Genomic DNA, 15,932 nt, shown 5'->3' with positions numbered 1-15,932 from the left:
ACAGAGTAAAACAGGAGTTTATGTCTCTGTCCCAAGGAACCTACAATCTAAATTTTGACACATGAGAGGCAATAGGAGAGGATAATGAAGCTGAGGTTTAATAAGGAAAGAATATATATGCTGTTGATTTGTGTGAATTTATGTGTATGGGGACTACGGTATCCTGCCAAAGATGTTATGGAAAAGATGAATTCTGGTAAGGGGAAGGAAGGAAGCATCACAAATTACTCAGTAGTAGAGCAATTGCTTTGCATGTAGAAGGCCATAGGTTTAGTTCTTGTGTCCCTGGGTAGGGTTGGGGGAAAGTCCTTTCTGAAGAGTCACTGCCAGTCAGACTAACTACTGGGCTTGATGAACCAATGGTCTCACTTAGTTTGGAGCAGCTTCCTGTGGTCTCAGGGGTTCTGGAAGGCATTTTCAAATATAAAGGGCAACAAGGAAGAATGTATCAAGTAATTTAACTCCAAATGATGTTTTCAGGTGTCAGAGAACATCTCAGGAAGAGAAGCAAAGATGATGGGTAGGCATATATTGTGATATGAGGGCAAATATATGGATAGGAAAGACAATAGAAGGCTCTGAAGATAAGGATGAGGAGGCTTTGGTTTGCAGAATTTTGGAATAGACAGGAAGTCACTGCAAGGATCTGTGGAGGGTGTCATGTGGTCAGAACAACAAAAGGGGTGAATTGAGGACCGAGCTCCAAAAGATATGTGTCTTTTTTTAAAGAAAGAAAGAAAAGAAACGTGTACGCTTGGATTGCCAAATTATAATGAAAAATCTATTAAGTAACATCACAAGAATGAAAATACTTTTAGGATTAAAATGTATACTTATGTTTGAGGATGAAAAGATGGAGATGGAGCTGTTCCTTGCCTCTACAAAAGGCTTTGGGTCTAATTATTTTTAAGTATAATTCAACCAACATCTTCTCATGCTTAGCTGCACTGAGTGACACTATTTGTGCTGCTGAAACTGAGCAGGTTGCTGTCAGTTTAAAAATGACTATAATAAAAGTGACCATGAAGATGGATCTTGTGATTTTGCGTTTCTAATCAGTCATCTGTGAAGAACACTTTTGCTTTGATTCAGCAGACTGGTGACAGCCATGATTGATAGTGCATGAGGATGAAAAAAGGTTATTAACTGTCTTCCTATTAAACTCAATGTATTACCCCTCTAGGTGCATCTCATACTTTAAGTTAAAGTACTTACTCAGGTAAGGTCAAGAATGAACTCTATAAACACCATATCCATCCTGTTGTAGATGAACAAGGAACTCCTAATATTAATGTTTTTGGAGAGTTCTGCATTAAAGGATATTTGAATTCTATTACTATCATTATATAGATTAATACAAAAGTAAGTAGAAAAATTGGAAACGTACTAGAGACAACATTGCAGCATATAAAATACAATGACATGAATCCTGATAATAGTGCATCAAGCCCAAGATTATCCCCCAAAGATGCATGGCAATGCACTCTTAAAAATAACTGCTTAGTAGCAATATCAAGGCTTCCATTAAAACAGATTTTAACTGCAGTTAACAAAATATGAAACCTATGTTACAGATACAGTAATAGGAAAAATTCTATGTTTTGAAGCACTACCTCTAAGAGATTTGTTTAAAATTGATTTTAGTTTATCTGCTCGTGTTTTCATGTTACCCATATTCACAAATTTGGAGTTGAAGAAAAAGTCATATCCAATGAAATAGATAGACAGATGGATATAGATGATTCCTAAATTTTCTAGAAAGGCTTGGTTTTCTAAAAGTGATGACTATGAAGTGACTAGCTTTGAAGAGGGTGAAGTACTATGTTCTCTTTTGCATTTCTATCAGTGACATGAAGAAGAAAATTCATTGAAAGGCGATATAATAGTACAGGTAATATAAATATTCATACATGAATTTATTTTCAAAGAATATATACTAACTGCTTTTATGTGTAATTTAAAGTTTGCTACATATTAATCCATCTGATAAATTATCATAAATTTTAAATATTCTAAATATGTTCAATATTTTTACATTGTTTTAAATACTTCACTGATATTTTCAATAGACAATTCCTTAGTAAGAGATTTTTCAAACAAAGAAACCAAATATTCACCTTCTTCTTTAATGAAATGTATAACAGGTTTAAAATAACCTTTTAGCATATCAAATAACTTATACAGCACCCCGTCCCCACCTGCAACAAATATATTTCTCATGACTATCTTTCAGAACATGTTGGCATTTTACAATAAATTTTAATTCAGTATTTTAATATGTCTTAACTTCTTCAAATAAGACTTTTAGCTCACTCTAATTTAAAATTAAAATTCCAGCTATTTTAATTGTAAAGTGATTATTCCAAGCAAACTTGCTTTAAAACAAACATCTGCTACAATCATTTAAATTCTTTATATCAAATACTTTTGTTATGTACCATAAAATATTGAAATATTTCTCTCTCCCCCCCCCCACTCCCTATTCATAATGTTACCATAGTTCTGTAACTGAGAAAAGTATTTGGTATAAGACTAAAATGAGCATCAAGACTAAATGTATACTGTCTAGTACCGACATGGTATCATGTTCCTTCAGAAAGAATGTATAAGGAGGAAAAATCTGTAAGGTATCTGTTGCTGTAACATGTGTTACCCTCAGGTGTGAATTTGGATATATGAACAGGTTTTCCTATATGTTTTTTTATCAGTTGAAATCCTTTCTTAATCCCATGTGAATTTATAACTGGGTATGCCTTCATTCAAACAATTTGTGAATTGTCTCTGGATGTTGGTGAACAACAATTTCAGGGGTGAGGGGTGTCATATAATTTAGCCATCAATATTACTGCACATTTTTGTTGTTGTTCAAAGGACATTTCTATACTGGACTTCAAATAAAGGAAAGAAATGAAGTGGTATTTTAAACCTGATGAGAGTCTTCTTAGTTTCACTCTTTTTAAATGTTTATTTTCACATGTGCCCACATATATATTTTTAATTATTTCAGGGGAAGAGAAAATATATAATTCTTCCCTGGAGAATGCATAATGCATTAAATGAATAAAATTCCAAAGATCACAGAGGAATCCAGCTAAAAAATAGTAAACAATAATTGTTTTAGGCATGTAAAAGCATTTTGGAGGGGGGACAGGACTGAAAGAAGGTAGGATTATCTGGATTAGCTAACACAAATTTATATGAACCTATTCCTAGATTACCATTGGAAAAGAGATTCTGGTTGCATCTCTTTGGTCAGAAACTGGATAGTTACTTGCCTGAACGACCAGTTACAAGCCATGCTATATTTGCTTCACAAAACTATTTCTAGATTTTAAAAAAATGGTTGCAGACTTAAAAAAAAACCCCCACACACATTCATACTAAAAACGGTGAAGATGCTGCCATGAAATCCGGAAATAATTAATCAAGGTTATTTCTCCATCCGTTTCAAAGGAATGCTCCAGCAACATCAGAAAACAACACAGAAGCCATTTAATGTGAGACACCATTCCCCTGTTCTATATTTGGAACCTAGAATAGGCCACAAAAACCCAATGAACTGCACTTGCAGAGGCAATCATGGGGGCATGTTGTTACTGTCAACCAGTCAAGGCATGATTTCTGGCATTCAGGATTTAAATGACTTTCAGCACCATTTGCAAACTACTGAAAATGGCATTGTGTAAAGTGAGCTACAGCTTATCCCACAGCTTTAGCTGCAATGCACATGGTTGCTTGCATTACTGCAGCTAAAATTGCATTCTATACTGCATTGTTGTGCTGCCCATTTAAAGCTCTAGCCCTTTGGTTGATTATGGGAAACTGTAGTTGCAGTAAACCTTAGGACTCTGTAACAGTGACTCTCTTCATCCCAGCACAGTCAGATGGGTCAGCTGCAAAGGCTACAGTAAATACAGCCATGTCATTGCCATTCCTGTGCAGCGAGTACAAGGATGCTCTGGAGAATGGATCTAAGAACCAGTAGGAGGAGACTTGTGGAATTCTTGCTCCTTCACTGGGACCCTAGTATAGTGCTTGCTCAGATTTTGCAGAATCAAGTAATTGGCTCCATTGAACTGAACAAGACTAGCAGTGCAATTCTAACCATGGGGAAGTGATAGTAGTTCAGTGATAGAGCACAAAGTGTCAAGTTCAATTTCTGGCATCTCCATTTAAAGGAACTGTGTAGCAGATGATGTGGAACACCTTTTGTCTGAGACCCTCTGCCAGCCAAAGTATGTAGTACTGGTCTATATGGACAGGCTAACCTAGTATAAAACAGCTCAGAAATAACTTCCAGACTATTTATTGGAGCTTATTTGCAGATAAGCATACATAGGATTGAAGCTTAAAAACAGCTAAAATTGCAAATACATTTGCTTACACGGTATATGGATTACATCTTTTGCCCTATAGGTTGCTCTCTATGGAGAGTTAAGGGCATGAAGCAATGGTGTGACAAACTAAAATTGCTCTGCTCCGTATGGCATTTGTTTTCTCTTTTACAATGCAAGAGGTCACTTTCACTGTGTTCAATGGCACACTTACTCCTTACTAATATTCGTTTAGGATTCTAATTTTACAGGGCTATCAATCTATTCAAACGTCTATTGAAAAGTAAGTCCCATTAAATTAAGCAGAACTTACTGTCAAGTAAGTGTGTTTAGGACTACTGCCATAAACTCCACTTGCCACTTCAATTAAGGGATTGGAGAGCCTATGGGAAGAATCCTGAAACCACTCCCAGTAGCTTTGATTGCTATTGAAACAATCTACCAAGTATCATACAATTCTCTGTCTCACATCTGATGAGATTGAATTCCAAAGCAAGAAAACTTATATCCTATGAGACAAATAAGTAATATATGCTACTATGATATACAAATTTGGTTCTCAGTAAACAAGTGGCATGTATTGTGTGCTTTATACATAATTAGTATCCAGTACTAAAGAGGTTAAGTTCTAACCTGATTGATGCAGAAGCTATAGTAACTCACATTATTTACAAAATCTAGCCTCATAAACACAGGTTGGATGGTTTTTTTTTTTTTGTTTTTGCTGACTTTGCTCGTTGTTCAGTACAGAAGCTAATGCACTCTGCATATGCTCAAACACCCTCTTGTGATAAAATTATAAAGCTTCCTTGCTTTGTTATATTATTGCTGTATTATATTAAACAGGGACATTGGGAATCCATTGAACGTTGGAACCACTGGTGTTCCTGCCACCTCTTTAATTTGTTTAATGGTAGCCCAACCAATCCTGAAAGGTGGGCTGTTCAAAAATAATATTTAAAAGTAAGATAACGTTTAAAAGTAATGTTTTTAAATGTTTAAAAATAAAGACCCCTACCATTAAGGCAGCAACAAGAATAAAAAATATTGTGAGGGGAGAAAGGATATGTTTTAATGTGGCAAATTGTGCATTACATGCATGAGTCCTAAGGACAATGGTACACTATAAACGGGACCAGGTGATGGGGGAAGGGGAAGGTTTTGGCACAACCTTTATCCAAACCTTTACAAGTTAACCTCATTCCACAGTTGAGTGAAGAGAAGCCCCTGAGAACTTTTCTGTTGCCCTTGCAACCCTGCTTGTTGTATAGATGGTTATCTGCAGTAGGCTCTCTCAGCCTGAAAGGTCACACAGTGGAAGAGATTGGTGGAAACATTCTTTTAAGAGTGAAGACACAGAGAAAGGGACACACAAACACACATATTCTAAAAGTCATCTGAAAACACCAAGCTACAGTTCCCAGCATCTTTATCACACTACAGTTCCCAGGGTTCTTGGGGGAGGGAGCCATGTGCTCTTAGGACAGAGGATGGTTGTTCGAGCATATGCGCCTCACAGAATGGCTGTCTTTGCCATAAAGAATGTATTGAGGCCCTGGCCACACAGGGGCAGGTCCTGTTGCCCTCCCCACTCATGCGCCATGCTACTTGACTATGCCCCAGCAGCATCATTGGGGTGCTCAGTTACCTTGCATAAGGAGGCTATGCAAGGTGAACGCATCCTCCAAGCATTTAGCACTGGTTCAGGTACTGCCCTGCCTTATACTGAAAGGGCTACTGCCCTATACAAAATCACATCAGAATATGTCCCAATGGACATAGTGGCACTTGCTACTGAGTTAATATGCACGGCTTTTCACTATCCATACTGCCAAACTCATCCCCTGCATCCAGACTTTCAAACTTTGCTCACTTCACATGCACCAAACTTTTGCTGCCTCCCTATTTGCAAGCCCTTTGCAACTTTACATTTTAGGTGTGTATAGACCAACTTCCAATTTTCATTCAGCAAAAATTTACATACCACTTGTTTGGTAAACAAAACAAAACAAACAAACCACTACACCGTTTATTTATTTATTTTTTTAAAAACCCCAGTTGTCAGCCAAACATAAGTCTCCAAAAGTTGAACTGAGCCCTGAAAGGCACAACAAGGCCTCTGTCGCCTACTCTGGCTACCTATCCCCATCTCTTTGAAGCTTTCCCTCTTTTCTTCTAAAGGAAAGGGAAAGCAGAGGAAAGCGAACATTGGGGTGGGGTGGGGCAGAAGGAAGCTAAGCAATAGAAAGGAACGAGGCGGCCATTTTTGGAGGCCCTCGCGCGCTTGGCCGCGTCACCTCGGCGCGAGTTTTGATAGGTTCGCTTCGGGGCTGCCATAACCTCGGTTTCTCGGCCCTTGCCCAATTCAGCCAATGGCGGCTGAGAGGGCGACGAAAGCGGGAAATGGCAGCAGGAGTTGAAGCGGGAGAAGGCGGCTCTGCCCTTTGTCAAAGAGGACGCCATGGAGTGTTTGTGTGTGGGCAGAAATAAGCCCCCGAGGAAGAGAAGGAATGCGGGGGTTAAGTAACGAAAGCCTAGCCTCACAAAAAAGCTACAAACCGAAGCGCCTCTCCCTCAGAGCTGCCATGTTGTCACAACTGACCACACCAGAGGCCCTCCCCCTTCCATTATTATTATTATTATTATTATTATTATTATTATTATTATTAAGGATGGCGATAAGGAAACCTAGATAATGGGTTCCTAACCCAAACCATAAGTGTGGAAACCGACTATACAGACCGCGAGTTTTGCAGGCTCTGTACAGGCTTGGGGGAGCTGAAAGACAGCGATTTTTTTTTTAAAAAAAAAGGTTAACCAGATTTAAACACACAGGAATTATATATCTGAGGAGGGGATCCTATATTCAAAGCATAGAAGACTATGGGGTGGGGAGGAAGCACACGCAAGTTTTTGAACGCTTCTCCCCTATCGCGAAGGACAGATACTGAAAGGAACTAATGAACCTCAGACGACCGCCAGGGCTATATTTGTGCCCCAAACCATCCATCTCCTATGAGCAGACCGAATGGCTTTCAGTGGCACTTGCAGCCCGGACATTTACTCCGAAGTAAACTCGCAGCCGTGTGTGAGTGCAGAATTACAGCTCATCCTAAACTGGCTGGGATCGCAAGCGCCAAAGTTCAGTGATTGCAATATATTGCAATACATTGCGACATCCAGCCAGAAGGAAATCCCATGGAACTCAGTGGGACTAGCTTCCAAGTAAAAATTAGCCCGGCTTGGGCGACAAATTGATTTAAACACCGGTGACATTGGGGGATTAGACGGTCCCCATGGGAACGAGCTGTTTTAATTGGCTGGCGCATAGGCTTAAATATTTTGTGGATCGTTGGTAGTTTGGATTGGTTAGAAAGGTTGGAAGATTATATTCACAGTTGGCTTCAAGAAAGGAAGGCTTGGCCATGCTTTCTTGGAAAGGAATCTGATTGAACGCGGTGGAGTTGACTTTCAAGGAAATCATGTTTAGGATAGTGCCGTCAGGGATGCTATTCGTTGCAGGGGGGGGGGGGTGCGCGCGCGCGTGTGTTTCTAAAATGAGAGGTTCCTGAAAGCCGTGCCTTCTGCCATAGAAACTCTGCCCCCTGATCCGAAGGGCGTGGGGCTTGCTGTGTTTTCTTCGTGGTGACAGAGGCACTCTGCACATGTAGAAAAATACTCTGTGATTACTTCTAAAGGCTGGTCACCCCTGGCATTTAAAAATAAATCCCTGGCTGCCAACACAAGCCGCTGCCGAGCCTCCAGGATTCACCCCACCCACCCCCAAGGCTGGGCAGAGCGAGAACTTGGAGGTGGAGGGGGGGCGTGCAGCCCTTCAGCCGGGAGGGTCTCTGAACATCCTAGCTGAGAAGTCAGAGGAAAGGGAGGGCGGATGCGGTGGGGGTGGTGGAGGCAAGATAATGAAAGGAATCGGTGGGGTAAGAGGAAGGCTGCAACCCCAGCACGGGGGGTGGGGGGGGGGCGGAGAGGGATGATAGGGATGCCATCGGGAAATTGGAAAGGGAGAGACCGAAGGAGGGAGGGATAGAGGGAGGAGACTGTCAGAGAGGAGTCCCCTGGACTGTGGAGAAGGTGCAGCAGCGAGTGTGCGAGTGTGTGAAAGAGAGAGAGAGAGAGAGAGAGAGAGAGAGAGAGAGAGAGAGAGAGAAGAGCTCAGGCAGAGGGTTAGGGTAGATTTCCAGAGCTCTTAGAGCTGATCGACCAGCCCGCTGGAGTCACTATTCAACCCGAGTCCCAAACACACGCCTCACTAACTACTTTACAGCCACTTTCATTGATTTTCTTTATCAAATAAACATAATACCCGTTACAGCAACACTTCCTCTTCACGCAGCCAGAATGCCACAAGCTCTGATTGCTGCATTGCCCCGGATTGCAACCCACCCCCCCTCTTTTTCTTTTACCTAAATAGTAAAATATATTATGGCTTGCAATTTTTTTTCCTGAGATCTGGAAAGCGCGATATGGACTACATAAATGGATTATTAAGGGGGAAAGCGCCCCCCCCTTTCAGTCTTAACCACCTCCTTGCAGTCTACCACGCAGGCACAAATTTGTTCCTGTAATTCAGATGGGGCTGGTATATTTACATATTTATTTTTACTAATAGATAGTAACTCGATTGAAAGGGCAAAGCTTTCTGTGAACACTGGTCAGGGTTTCTTTTGATAGAGGGAGAAATTAGCATAAGTTTAGCAGTTCCCCCTAAATTGTCAGTCTAGTTGAAAATGTCAGTTTTTAAGTCAATTTCTCTTAATAAAATGTTTTCCCCCTAAAACTAGGTCCTCTCAAGAGCTGTTCTGAATCAGGTTTTCTATATATGTCAAAGGGCTGTTGAATTATTCATTATTATAATTACTATCATCATTGTCATTATCCCTTTCCATGTGGAAATAATTTTATTATCGTAATTTGATATCTGAAGAATTTCCTGTTAGTCGTTTGATAAGATTTTTTTCTGCCGAAAAGAAAAGTTTTGTTTAGAAATGAGAGGGAAATGTTTTAAATGCCTTTATGTTTGGTATAGATTTCCGTTTATCTAATCGATCAGGATGCCAATAAATCGATTAAAGGTTTAGTGTTTTACAAACAGCCGTTTTGTGCTTTTTGATTTTATGTTTTGAATGATTTTACTAAAGCCAGTGGTTTTTCTAATCGCTTGCTTACCCAAACCCTATTATTCTATCCTTTTTATTATTTGCACTTGCAGTTTAAAGTGCATCTAATGAGAAAAAAACACAAATGAAAAAGAACTAATCTGGTTAGATGACTTGGTGCCCATAGTCCATGTATTTACGCAAAGCCCTTTAAAATCTTGGTGAATTATATGCGATCATACAGTGATTGCAGAATATTAAATTAAACTTAGATAAATCCGCATTGAAGGAGGCAGCACCCAATCCTGAATTTATTTCCCATTTTCTATAACAGCATCACTGCGCTCCTCTCTTTGCAATGACAATGTGCCAAATCTAGGCATTTTGAAAACATTTTCCATATGCTTTAACTGGAGACTGATAGACAAAGAAGAAAAGGAGATGGACTTTTTCCTCTTGAGGTATATTTTCTTTAACTTTGTCATCAGGCTTTTCTGATCGTCATCAATTTTAAACAAAAAACTGAAAATCGTTAGAGGCTTGTTTTTGTGTGTGTCCCCCTCATTTTCCCCCTTGCTTTGCATCCCCCCTCCCATAATCAGTTCCTGAAGAGTAGAGTTTCAGTTAGCCTTTAATGCAGGACTATAAGAATTGTCATTTCTATACCTTGGCGGACAACATTTTTGAGAGAAAGCATTGATTGATTTACTTTTCGCTTACTGCTTTTTATAATTAAATGTGGTTTAAATTATCCTCTTTTTTTCGGTAAGTCGGATCAGATGTTGCTTGCTGGAGGCTTTCTTTTAACGGTACTTTTAATTTATGTGTAGTTTTTACGGACAACACAGAGGTGGTGGCTTTTATTTAGTTGTAAAATCTACACGTTTTCTTTTGAAAACTTGGCTCCTTGGGCGAAAACAACTTTTTCCTGGGCATTTTATAATCACCGTTTGTCGCAGAGGTAGTTTAGCATATTGTCTTTAACACCAGAAAGATTCCTGTTTTATGGGCACTGTGAACTGTTGGATCTAGGTATAAACTTACTTTCTTGTCTGTGCGCTAAGGTGGGTAATTTTATTGGCTTTTGTTATTGTTTGTCCTTTTCCTGATCCGATCGCTGGAGTTGGGGTCTCGCTTCCTTCCCGCTTCTCTCTCTTTCCCTCTTTCTCTCCTACCCCCCTCTCCACACACCCCCGTCCCCGCCGAAGAGAAGACAAAAACGTTTCCCTTGGCTCTGGCCACTGTGCCGGGAAGAGGCTTGTGGCGCCGTGGGGAAGGGAAGGGGTCCTTTGGCCAGGCGTTGGGTCGTTCTCCAGGATTTGCATAAGAGCTCGCGAAGTGTCTGTGAAGTTGGCGCATTGCTATTGTTTGGGTCTAGTCCTCCTGGGCTGTTTTTGTTGATAAACACGAGGGCGGTTGCCGCCAGGGGAAAGGGAGGTCAAAGCAGTGTCAAAGCTCTGACCTCTAAAAGCCCAGAGGGCGCCCGGCTCCTTCACCCACCTTTCTCAGTGCGTGTGTCTGGGCGAGGGGGTGTGTGTTTGTGTGTGTCTGTGTGCACGCGCGTGTGTGCGCCCGCGTTTCCCTTTCCCATCCAAGCCAAGAAGCTCAGGTTCAGGGTATTTAAAGCCCGCGACCTGCTCCAGAAAGCAGCTGAGCCGAGAGCTGTTTGTTGTCTAAGGGCTCCCGAGGAGCAGGAGGAAATGCTAGCGAGAGCAGCTTTGATTTCTGGTAGCGTCGGGGACCGGGTGGGGGTTGGATCTCTTTTTTTCCCCTTTTTGCGCAGCTCAAGCCACCACCATCACCTCCCCAAAAGGCCAGTCAGGGGCTGGAACTCCGATGGCAGGCACGATTTCGTCGGGATGCGTGGCCTGGCCGGATCTGATCGCAACCTCCCTCCCTTTTCCCCTTCGCGTCGTGGCGTAACAGAGATAACTGCCGTCGTAGAACGGGCTGGGAAATGGACAGTTATATTAAATGTATATGGTTACGTGTTGTTGTTGTTGGGTGTGTCCCCCCCCCCCAAAAAAGAAAACAATGCAAAAAAGAGAGCTGTCATTTCACCTAATCTGACTAAAGAATCTGCAGAGTTCGGGGGCGTTTTTCTTTCTTTCTTAGACTGACAATCCTTGTGGTTTCGCCCCTCGTGTCAACTTCCCCTCCTCCCCCAAAAGGTCCCGAAGATTGCTCTCAGGTTTTGTTTTTTTAAAAGCGTGTTTTGAAACGAAGTTGCTGAGTTAAACAAAAAAATGTTAGTTAACATACTGCCTTTGTCAAATAGCCCCGGGAGGAGGAGAGACAACAAAAAGGCAGGAGGAGGAGGGGGGTCTCGGGATCTGAAAGTGTCTGTAGCTCAGATAAAGGGGTCTCTAACACGGAGATCTTGTAATACCTCGTTTCAAACTGAGCTCATCTATAGACTCAGGGAGCGCTTTCAAAAGGCACGGATCCTCTTTCCCTTGGGCTGGAGGGGGGCAGGGGGAGGCGGGCCGTTTATTAGGGAATTATGTCGGGTTATTAAAAAGAGGGGAGGTTGTAATTATGTATATCCTCCTCCTGGCCCGGGTGCGTCCTCCGCGCCGGTTGGGGCGAAGGCAAGGCGACTCGGAGCAAAAGTCTGTCAGCTGCCCTTGGCCCCGTCTTTGTCTGATCGGGAGAGTGGCCAGAGCTGGCTCTGAAACCCGCGTCCAGGAAGTTGCTTCTTCAACTCCTTGGGGCTGGCATCTAAGACGGGGCATGCCCACCCCCCGCGTGTGAATCCAGAGAGCATCATTACCACGATCTCTCTTATCTATGTCTCTCGGGAAATGATAGTTCTTTCTTTCCCACCCCACCGCACCCCTTGAGGAAAGGAACCCCCCAGTGCCTGGGTGGGTTGCCCTGAGGATAAGTATGCCTGAGAGGGCTGCTCGAGGGACCGGGTTGGGGGGGGGAGGGAAGGAGCTGGAGAGGTGAGGCATAGGTCTTGGGGGCGATTAGCTGAGCGAGCAAGAGGACGAACGAGCCAGTCAGGGAAGGGGAAGCAGCTTGCAGCTCTGGCCGAGCTTCTGGGGGAACCCTCTTGGAACAGCCAGCCAGCCCACCAGCCCCCGGGGTGCTCCTGCCAGAGCCGCGCTCCGCTCTTATCATACACACACACACACCCCGCCGCCATCCAACCTGCTGCTGCCTCTCGGAATTAACCTCCTTCGATTTTTTCCTAGCTACGTGGCTATCCCCGGGTTTCTTCTAAACTGTTAACATCCCGGAGTGCCTTTTCCATCCAGATAGCTAGTATTTTGGGGGGGGGGGGGGGACGGACGGACTAGGGGCTGAGAACACAAAGCCGAAACAGAGGTGAAGGGGTGGGGTGAGCGAAACAAAAACGTTAGGAAGGAATAAACAGTACTGGAAGAAACCTGGAGAAAGTGGACTATCTTTCCTCAATTGCTGCTCGCATCCCCCTTTGTTCCTTTAGCTGGAAACCGCCACTGTTAAAAAGAAACTACAATCATTCTACGAAAGGAGGGAAGGAGAAAATGTGCATCAAAAAATGCCCTGTGTTGTCAACAGACCTTCGGAGCTTCTAGCAGCCTTGCTTAAAAAAAACAAAAACAGTAGAAATATATAAAACAAGGATTTTTGCAACACCTTGCTCTTCGTTTCCTTATGCTCCTGCTACGTAAACTGTATCTGTTTCTTCACTTGAATCTGAACGAGAGGCATTGTGCTCAGGTGTTTCTTCATCAGACTGGATTTAATTGTCTCCAGGGCTAGGAAATGGACTGCCATCCTTCAGACATGTCTTTGAATGGCCAATGCATTCTGCTAGCTTAGACTCCCCTTCCGCTTCAATAAGAGCCAAAGAGACCTCTTTCTGTCCTAAGTTCCCCGATCTTACTGAACGGGGTTGGGAAATTTCATTTTAGTCATTGTTAACATCGCTGGTCCCTCTCTGCAAACAACGATACAGACTATCCCTTCTTTTGAAACTCAGCTTTCTGATACGCGCACAAAACATGCCCAAGTACTGTTTCCTTTTTATTTCATTGATGAGTAGGTATAACTCTCGAGCGAAAACAAGTTACTCTCCAAAAGCCTTCTACGCACTGTCTTTGACATTAATCATTGGGCTCAGATCTTGAAATTTGCTGGCTGCGGTTACTTTCCACTCAGTTTCTACGAAGTTTCACCATGTTTTGGTTACCCACGGAGAACTGGACTTCCATGTGGGCATTTCCTCCTCCTCTAAGTCTAAGGGACCTTCACCATGACCTTAAAACATCTGTTTTTCTTATTGCGTCTCCCTATCTCTGGCCTATACAGTGTCTTTCCTGGCAGGCCCTTCATTCATCATCAGGTGGATATTTCCCTCTTAGTATTAGCTCCAGGATTTGCCAAATGTTTCTCTAGATCGGACGGTTTAAGGCCCCTAAAAGATGCATATTTATACCTTGTTTTTATGGAGGATTGTGTTAAACCTTTCTGTTGGTATTTAGTGCTTAAGGCCTAAGACAAGGTTTTGACGTGTATCCCAGGAATCAGGAACTTCAAAGGCACGTCAGCACGAAGGTTATGGTTCACCTGCGCAGGGTCTTTGGGATTGTAAATATCCTTTATATTTAAGTCTTAGTTACTGATCTTTTCTGGCCTTTCCATTTCTATAATGTTGGGGGAGGGGGAGTAGGTGTCCCTGCGGTGTGTTTGGATGCTCTTTTAATAGACATGATTTTTAATCTTCACTAGGGGGTATTTAAAAGTATCTGGATTCCTACTTTTAGTTAATTATATTTTAATGAAAGTGTCACTCATATTCACATCACATCTGTAGTATTAGGTTAAGATAATTAGATTTTCAAATGAGAAGCGATTGCTTTCCGTCCCTTGCAAGGGAAGATTTCTAGGAGATTTCTATTTATAATGGTGTCGGTGGATTATTGTCTATAGACCAATACAACTCTTCCTTTTCATATAAAGCAGTATCTCTGGTAAACCTAAGGAGAAATATAGACCCTCTCTCTTTTTTGCTTCCATAGGGAAAAGGCAGGTAGTTCTGCTGGAGTAGCATTTGTTTTTTAAAAACCTATTTACTACTGGTATTACACTAAAAAAAATCCTGTTTGTTATTATAAACTTACTTTTGTTGAGTTGTTGGACCAGTTACACCAGGGAGATTAAACTGCCATGTATATATGCAATAATGCATATATCATATGTGTATACATGAGCTACAGATGCAGAGATATATAATGTCACCGTATGCACAATATGTGTGTGCAAATAAATCCTCAATAATATGTAAATGATTCTCTATGGCTATAAGAGCAGAAATTTCCGATCTCAGACTCACTCTCTTTCCATACAGAGGCGCATTCCACATTCATTATCCCAGGCATATTTTCTTCCTTTAAAAAAAAAAAAAAAAAGGAAGGGGGGGGGAGAGAGAAGAGAGAGAGAGAGAGAGAAAGAAAGAACTTCCCTGGTGGGAGGAATAATTAATTTGCACCCATATCTTTTCACATTCCTGAGCAGTTATGAACAGCAAATCTTCTTTCCTTCCCCTCTGCCTCTTCTCTCTCTCTTTAATTTTCCCCAGCCATCTACTTTGTGTGTCTGTGTGTGTGTCTGTGTTACTAATGAAGTTTGCAGACTTGTGTTTGTGTCCACGAGCTGCTTCCCTGCTGCCCGCTCTGCTTTAGGGCCAGTGGTGTGGCTCCCGCAGCCCCTACGAGCCCCCAGCAGCAGCGGCAGTAAGTCCGGGCTGCGCGTCATTTGCAGTCTGGAGAATGTTGATCACCTCACTAATTACACCTCTCTCTCTCTCGCTCGCTCGCTCGCTCTCTTCTCTCTTTCTCTCTCCCCCCCCCCCTCTCTCTCTCATTCCCAGAGTGCATATCGGGAATAGACACACAAAGACATGCGCACTCAACTTAATCAGCCATTTTTTTAAACAGGGCTAAAACGATAATAATTAGCAGAATAAAGACATATCGGATTTTCATTTCCTTTCCTCCTTTTCCCAACCCCTTCACAACCAAACAGCGAGACCGCGGTCGCCACATGCTTTAACAACTCCCGGACCCCAAAGGACCGCTCCATGCCCCCCACTTCTTGCTCAATCATTTTTATTTCCACCCAATAAAGTTGGAGGATTATTTTTTTTTATTTTTTAATGAACCTTCTGTCGTTTTCTTGGATGTGATCAGCTGTTAAGTAAATAAAGCAAAACAAAACAGAGAGGCGAAGATCCAGCAAGAACTGCGAGGGGAAATGGAAAGTAAGTTTTTTCTTTAACTTTTATTGAGTAGTTTGTGTTAAATTTAGGTCGAGTATCGATTATCTTTCCAGGCTGATCTTGCACAATCTTTGATATTTCGCTCTCGCTCTCCCTCTCTGCCTGCCTCTTTCTCTCCCTCTCTCCCTCTCCCTCTCTCACTCTCTCGCTCTCTCTCACACACACATACACACACTCCCATCCCCAGATCCTCTCTATCTCTCCCTTTCT

The 15,932-nt window shown here is 42.3% G+C and overlaps 1 protein-coding gene and 1 long non-coding RNA gene across 7 annotated transcripts in view; one reads left to right on the top strand and one right to left on the bottom strand.

Moving 5' to 3' along the window:
- Positions 1-15,932, bottom strand: part of LOC308481369 — a 37,250-nt gene that overhangs the window by 19,823 nt on the left and 1,495 nt on the right. The window lies entirely within an intron of this gene.
- The window catches only part of ZFHX4 (zinc finger homeobox 4), a 180,790-nt gene continuing 180,083 nt past the window's right edge, over positions 15,226-15,932 (top strand). For all 5 annotated transcript variants that reach the window (XM_081013241.1, XM_081013243.1, XM_081013242.1 and 2 more), the window contains exon 1: positions 15,226-15,704. The gene's annotated coding sequence lies outside the window, so the exon portion shown is untranslated. The remainder of the gene's footprint in view (positions 15,705-15,932) is intronic.

Source organism: Podarcis pityusensis, assembly GCF_964106645.2.
Source record: "Podarcis pityusensis genome assembly, chromosome: 7".
Lineage (NCBI taxonomy): Eukaryota > Metazoa > Chordata > Lepidosauria > Squamata > Lacertidae > Podarcis > Podarcis pityusensis.
Note: the sequence above shows the minus strand (reverse complement) of the source record. Positions and strands in the feature narration are given on the sequence as shown.